The 7,518-nt window shown below is 47.0% G+C and overlaps 1 protein-coding gene across 5 annotated transcripts in view; it reads right to left on the reverse strand.

Moving 5' to 3' along the window:
* The window catches only part of LRRC3B (leucine rich repeat containing 3B), a 65,249-nt gene extending 59,178 nt beyond the window's left edge, over positions 1–6,071 (reverse strand). For 3 of the 5 annotated variants that reach the window (XM_081883446.1, XM_081883445.1, XM_081883443.1), the window contains exon 1: positions 3,922–5,383. The gene's annotated coding sequence lies outside the window, so the exon portion shown is untranslated. Of the gene's footprint in view, positions 1–3,921; positions 5,384–5,897 lie in introns of those variants that run through there. The other 2 variants (XM_081883447.1, XM_081883444.1) reach the window with 1 other exon arrangement.
* Between the last annotated feature and the right edge of the window lie 1,447 nt (positions 6,072–7,518).

Raw genomic sequence — 7,518 nt, forward strand, 5'->3', positions numbered from 1 at the left:
TAATGTTGTATCATTGTGAACATGCAAAGCTTAAATCACTGAGTGATATGGAACTTTGTAACAAGGGCCTCCTTGGTAAGTGGTTGCCTAAGGAGAGCACTGTTTTCATTAAGAGGAAGCACATTTATCTACACAGAAATAAATGTCTATGAGGCCCTACCTCTTGCTGACACACACTGTACAGAGCCAAATTATAATGCCCACGAAGCAACAGCTGTCTGCTCCGAAATAAATATGATCAGACTTGAACTACTGTTTGCTGTTTTCATTCCTCCATTGAGACAGCTCCAACCAGACATTCTAAATCCATCACAGAGTGGGGAGGAGACTGCTAGCTCAATCCCTCAACCAACTTCGCCATCCTCCTTCCTGACTCAGAGGCAAATGTCTGCAGACCAAATGCCTGGTCTTGTGTAGGTTCTCCACAAGATTTAGAACCATGAAGGATCAATGCGATGAATGCTTTAAACTGGTCTCCAGAACACCCAATTAGGTGAACACAAACGTATTTCCTCATCAGATTAAAGCAACTGACTTCTTATTAAGAAAACTGTTTTAAAAGCCTTACCAAAGCTTTCAAAATGCATTTGCTAAATAGATTCCAGTGCTTTAGAAATTGTCTTGTACGGTTTTTAAATCACTTGCTAGAAATTCTAGAAACTTCATTGAATTCAGTTGATATTCTGTAGAGCATCTACCATTTTGAAAATCCATATGACCAATTCCCCCTTTTCTTTTTATGGAGAAAATTCCAAGCCCAGTGAACTATGTGGAAATATTCTTATTGTTCTGGTCTCTAGAATCAAGGAAATCAGACAAAGGGATACACAAATATTTCAAAAGTGGCATTTAACAACTCTATAGCGTTATTCTTCCCCTTTCCCCACACTGCAGTTTGACAACAACAACAAAACCGGCTTTCCACCAAGGGTCTAATCCTGACAAAGCTAAGTACTTTAATTTCCCATATGATTTAAGTACATGTTTCACTCTCCCACTGAAATCAATGGGATGGAAAAATGCTTCACTTGGTTGGATCATGCCTTCATTTTTTCCAAACACTAGCCTTGTTCAGAAATAATCTTGAGCTATAAACTATAGTTTATAGCACGAATGAGCTCCAAGCAACCCACAAATGATAGCCAAGGTTTGTTCTTGTTTGGGGAAAACAAACTACGAGCCCAGGGTTTACATGCCATGCTAAGTCAAACCATGGCTTAGTTCCCTCAGTGCAGCAGCAACATAGGAGTAGCAAAGTGGTTGAAATTTTCCAAGTGTGAACAAGCATGCTTGCTCGTTCACACTAGGCCAAAGTTTGACTTAGTGTTATGTGCAAACTGAGCCAGTACCTTTTTGATATGCATGGCAAGTTGCTATATCCTTCGTTTTTTTGGTCAAGTAACTAAACTCCTCAAGGCCAAGGAAATTTCCCCATAAATAAGGCAAAGCAGACTTATGTGATTGCAAAAGTAGGCAAACTACATTAAATATAAATTAGTATGCTACCCTATTTTAGTGTCAAATGGAAATGTGATCATCTTTAATTTTTCAGTAGTTTCCAATATTTTGTCTCCAGATGAGAAAGGACTGAAATTTTCACTTGGCTTCTGTTCACCTTCAAATCGCCGATGGCATGCTAATAAAGCTTCTGAGCTTCTTGAGGGTATTGGCTTAGGACTGTTAACCTGGGATCCTTAGTTGCTGATCAGCAATACATCTCACTAATAATTTCAGGTTATTAATGCACCAACATGAGGCTTGCACGGAGCAAAACACTACACCAGAGTTTGCACAGAACAAGTAACGATCCTGTTGTTGTTCATACAATTGTTTATCCTGGGTTAAAAGAGCAGGAAGTCAACAGTTCCTGACTATGTGATTTCACAACTCACTTTATCTTCCAGTTCATCCCTTGAGTGCGTAAACAAACCAAGAGCTAAAGTGAATTAATGGCTTGTGATCCCAGGATAAATGGTCACATAAACAAGCCCTCCATTACAGATGGCCTTGCTTTCCAAAGCTGTTTCAGATGCTTCCCATTTGAGCGACTTGCAATGCAATCTATAATCATTATATTAATATTTATTAATTTATTTATTTATACCCCAACTGTTTGCTTGACAGATCTACTCAGAAGCACATCTTATTGAGTTCAATAGGCTTTACTCTCAGGTAAGCAGTTACAGCTTTAGCTTGGTTCCATATACAATGACAAGCACAAAAGATACAAACTGGCCCAAGACACTTGACACTTTTGAGCCAACTCCCTGTTTAAAGCACTACAAACTCCAAACCCATCTTTATTTTACTCCATCTTAAATCACAGTTCATCATCTGAATATAGACTTATTTCTTGCAGTTAAGGTTAGATTTAAGGCCTTTTTAAAAGCACTATGAAGAGAAACTCTTGACCCATCCCCATCGTTGTCTGAATAGATCCTTACTTCATTTGAATCAAAGCTCATCAGATAAATACATGCTTATTTCATTAATTGCAATTAAATCTTTATTTCCATTGCCTTCTCTTTCTGGCACAACATGTGACTTACTAGTAATCATCTTTCTCAACATCAAAAAGCTACAGTTATGATTTCTGCAGTCTCACTCGGAAAATAGATCACTCAAGGCCCAAAGAGCACAAAATGTTAAATGTCTCCCGAGAGGTAGAAGTTCTTAGCAACTTAAAGGCAATGGAAATTTAGGCTGTAGCTGGTGTGTTTTTTTCTGCTGGAAGACAAACAGAATATTACTCATTGTTTTCAGAGGTCAGAAGGACCAAGTCCAACTTTAATTTTGAGTGTAAGCCACAGCTTCTCGAGGTCAGTGGCAAAGCTCACATTCACATTTAGGAACCTGCATTTCACCCTTTACAGTATATCATTTCTCTTTTAAGAGAAGATCTTGGATTCTGTAAGCAAAACAAAACCCAACAAACTTATCTGAACCCATATTTCACTATCAAATATTATCTGAAGCAATAGAGAATGCAGAATTGGTCCAAATATTCCTCCAATTATTCTGGCTGTACTAAACTGGACCTAATACAGAAATATCAGAAACTGATACTATATGGCTGAAGTAGGAGCGAGTCAGTTTATAAAACAGGTTACATATTCTGGTCTTTGTCAACAAACCACACACTTATTCACATCTGTGATTTACAGTCCAGTAATGGAAGCCAAAAGCAAAAGTTAAGCATGCAAACTGGTATCCCATCACAACACATTTCCAAGATTCGAGTTCTCAACAGGCCACAACATGCACCACACAAGACATGGAAATGTTACAATATCACCAGAATCTGTTCTGCCTCAAGTTTTCGGCTTAATGTTTTCCTTTTGTGGGACCGATATACTTTCGTTTGTATTTTAAAACAGGTTCCCGTTACCTCTTGTGTGGCGTTTCAAATTTTATTTTATATTGCCCTATTTCTTACATAGTTTGCCGGTTTGCCCCACTCTCCCAAGTTAGCAAAACACTGGACCAAAGCACACATTTCATTTGGCACAGCCTTGCTGTGTGCCAATATAATCAATACACCAAGGGTGGGGAGTTTGAGACACATACATAGCAATGCATTACACACAGAGAGAGCCAGTTCCTACTTGCTGAGAACCTGTACTATGCACAGCCATAGAATTTCTCTCCTTAGTGCCACATTTTAAGGTCACGACCACAGAGTCCCAGCCAGGGCATGCCACTATAGCACCCATTTCTGATATTTGGGATACGAACTCCCCACCCTTCCTCCTCTACTACAGGCGTCACCAACCACTGGAAGAAGGGGGTTAGTTGGCGAACTGCACAAATTTCAAGAAAAGGGGGGGGACACCACACTCTCCCCGCGTATGAAAGTGAAGTTGGGAGAGGGCTCTTTGCTAACCTCCCCCACCCGAGGGAAAGGGGATTCCAGCGCCTTACCGGGTGCAGCGGGGTGACTCAGGCGGCGTGGAAGGCGAGGCGCAGGCGGGCATGGAGAGCTGCAGCTTTGCCGAGCCTTTTTGCGCCTCACCTGGGAGTCGCTGCTGCTGCTGCTACCGCAGCCCGGATCACAGACCTGGCTGCCATTTGTTGCGCGCCTTCCCGGGGACGACGCAAGCGAGGCATTGGAGGGAGGGAGAGAGAGAGAGATCCTTTCCTCCCCACGATCCCGGAGGAGAGTCCGCTCCGTAGCAACCGATCCGGATTAGAAGGGTTTCCCCGCTGGTTTTGGGTCTCCCCCACCACCAGCAGCAGCAGCCTTTTTTCAGTGTGGCCAAATCCCAAGGCAACGCGAGGCGCTCCCCGCCGGCTGCTCGCTCGCTCTTCGCCTCATGGTGCGCGGCGCTGGCCAGCCGGAGGGCACGTCCCGATCGCCCGATCGCTTTCCCCGATCGCCCCCCGAATGCTGATCAGCGGCGGCGGCGGCGGCCCCAGCAACTCGGCGGCGTCCTGCAAACCCGGGCGTGGCAAAGCAAGCAGAGCAGCGCCTTGCAAGAGACAGGAGCACATGCACGACTTGGATTCGCTCTGCGGAGCCGTGGGGAGGTTGCGGGAAAGGGGTGGGATCGAGTGGACTCGATCGCCTCGTGCTCTACAGGTGCTGCCGCCTAGGAGATCGAGGGGGGGCTCCTAGACTGGGCAGCCAGCCCCCCTCCCCAGCCATGGGGGGCTTTTCGCCCTTGGCAGGGAGGGCGCTTTGGAGACGCGATCGGGGAGATGACTTGCTCTGGGCGCGCCAGATCCCCCCTCCCCCAGCTCCACGGCCGCGAGAGTTTCTTGGGACGTGCAGGCGGAGAGTCACGGACTCGGGGTGTCTGGCGCGATCCCCGCCCTCGCCTTGCTCCTGGGAGCCTGGGCGCGAAAGAGGCGAGGCCGTTGTGCCGCTTCCTGAATGGGCACCTGATCTCTCCAGGTCCCTTTCCTCTCCTCCACCTCCTCCAGCCCGGGAAAGGGTTCGCGATCTCGGGCAGCGATCTCTTCTCTTCCACCCAGGCATGTCAATCCATGACCCGCCCGCCGATCGGCCGCTCTCTCTTCTCCGAGAACACGTCCTCTGCCATGTACTCCGCGGTTACTCCTGCTTTACTCAATCTGGGCAGCTCCGTTTTCATTCCAAGCACCCCGGGGGAAGCGAGGGGGAGGTGGAAGGATCTCCTCGGAAGTAAAGAGATTTGCTGCTGGGGTTGGGCGTCCGACCCTCTTGCCTCTGCACCTGCTAAGGCCAACCTCCGGCGCCCCCCCCCCCAAAAAAACTCCGGCTCCTGTTGCACTTGCAGCCTTGTCATTCAGGGACACCCCTCCACCCCACCCCACGGTCCCCTCTGGCTGTAGATCCCCGTGGAAAATACTACGTGCTGCCCACCGAACTATGGAATCGGTACCAGCCCAAAAAATGTGGATTTAGCAACCTCATTTCCCAATGATGCAGCTTTATCGAGGCTCAAATCCATTAAAAACGGGAGTTGTTGGGGTGGAGGAGGGGAGGAAAGCGGGAAGGAAATGGGGTTTTGATGTGTGGGGGGGTGGATTTGCCGCCGGATGGGAGAATTCGGTTCCGTGACGGTGGCGCCTCGTGCGCAATCCTTTGGGCACCGGATTAAATCCGCGCGCATCGTACCCAAGCGCACTGCGCCCGAAGCTTCCCTCCGCGTTTTCCCATTTTTATCAACTTTAAAAGGCGTGTTGTTACGGTGCTGGGGGGGGGGGGAGGACGACGCCTAGGCAACGACGCCGTTGAATCCTTGCCTGCCACGGATTCCAAACCGCTTGTCTATATAATGCATTCAGAGGCGTCAGGCTCCCCCCAACCCCGACCCCCCCCAGCCCTTCCCTGGGAATCAATGGTCGCCATGGGGCGGCGGAAAGAGCGCGCCAATCCCGGGCAGGAAATGCAACAGGCGGCGGCGGCGGCTTACCTTCCTTTGCCCAAATCTTGCGCCTGCCCGCCTGCCCATATATGCAGAAGAGAAGGAGTGGGCGCTTTTTTTTCTCTTCCCCTTCCAGAGGGAAGAAAGGCTACTCGAGGACGGATCCCGCTCGCTTCTGCCTGCCGAAAGGAGCAGCTCCGAGGCTCTCGTGGGGCCAAAAGAGGCTCTGCCTTCGAGTGGCTGAAAACCAAAAACCCGCCACGAGGGAGGGCTAGAGGAAGGGCTTAAGCGGGGTATAAGGCCCGGCTCTGGGGTCAGCATGTCTAGGACAAATAGAGTCTAAAGTCCCTCTGTGCTTCTGCACAGCATTATTATCTCACGCGTATTTAATTAATTAATTAATTACATAATTAGTTAATTTTGTATTTCTGCTTTTCAGATCCAGCGGTACCTTGGTTCCCAAACTTAATCCGTTCCGGAATTCCGTTCCAAAACCAAAGCGTTCCAAAACCAAGGCGCACTTTCCCATAGAAAGTAATGCAAAATGGATTAATCTGTTCCAGGCTTTAAAAAACAACAACCCCTAAAACAGCAATTTAACATTAATTTTACTATCTAACAAGACCATCGATCCATAAAATGAAAGCAATGATCAATGTACCGTACTATAAAATAAATAAGACAGTATTGTAGATGATGAAAAGTAAAATTATTTTTTTCCCTCTTACTGCACTGATAATAGTCATTGTTTGGATGGGGGGGGGGCTTTTATCCATTTCTGCAGTCACAAAATCAGTAGCTGTACTGGGTTCCAGTGTGTAGCTGTACTGGGTTCCAGTAGCTGTACTGTGTTCCCGAGAATCAGTGTGGTGTAGTGGTTAAGAGGAATAGACTCGTAATCTGGGGAACTGGGTTTGCGTCTCTGCTCCTCCACATGCAGCTAGTCACACTTCTCTGAAGTCTCTCAGCCCCACTCACCTCACAGAGTGTTTGTTGTGGGGGAGGAAGGGAAAGGAGAATGTTAGCGGCTTTGAGACTCCTTCGGGTAGTGATAAAGCGGGATATCAAATCCAAACTCTTCTTCCACACAGTCACAAAAACAAAGTCACAAGTGAGTCCCATAAAACAAAGAACAAGTTACAGTCACAAAAACGGAAAAGCCACACAAACAGAAACGTCCCAAAAAGACACTAATCACAACCATGCCACACATTTAAATCATATTTGAATGAAAATGCCCATCAACTTAGGGTGTGTGTGGCGTGGCTCAAATATTTTATTGGGGCGAAGGGCTCTCAACCCCTAGTAGTTGACTCCTATGGGTCACATTCACAACATACCTTTAAATCACATGGCTTCCCCCCAAAAGAATTGTGGGAAGTGTAGTTTGCCCCTCAAAGAAGCTGCAGTTCCCAGCAACTTTGGCAAACCAGAGTTTCCAGGATTCTTTGGGAAAGCCATGTGCTTTAAAGGTATGGTGTGAATGTGACCAATAGAGGGGCCAACTCCTAGGGGTTGAGATCCCTTCACATACACCCTATAAAATATTTGAGGGCTCTCCCTCCCCCAAAAAAGTTGATGGGCATTGCTATTCAGGTGGTGTGCTTGTAGCATGTCATGTGATCAATCAGGATACAGGGCAGGGCTTGTCTGCCACCCCTCCCAATAT

The sequence above is a fragment of the Podarcis melisellensis genome (genome assembly GCF_964234715.1).
Source record: "Podarcis melisellensis genome assembly, chromosome: 12".
In the NCBI taxonomy this organism is placed as follows: Eukaryota; Metazoa; Chordata; class Lepidosauria; order Squamata; family Lacertidae; genus Podarcis; species Podarcis melisellensis.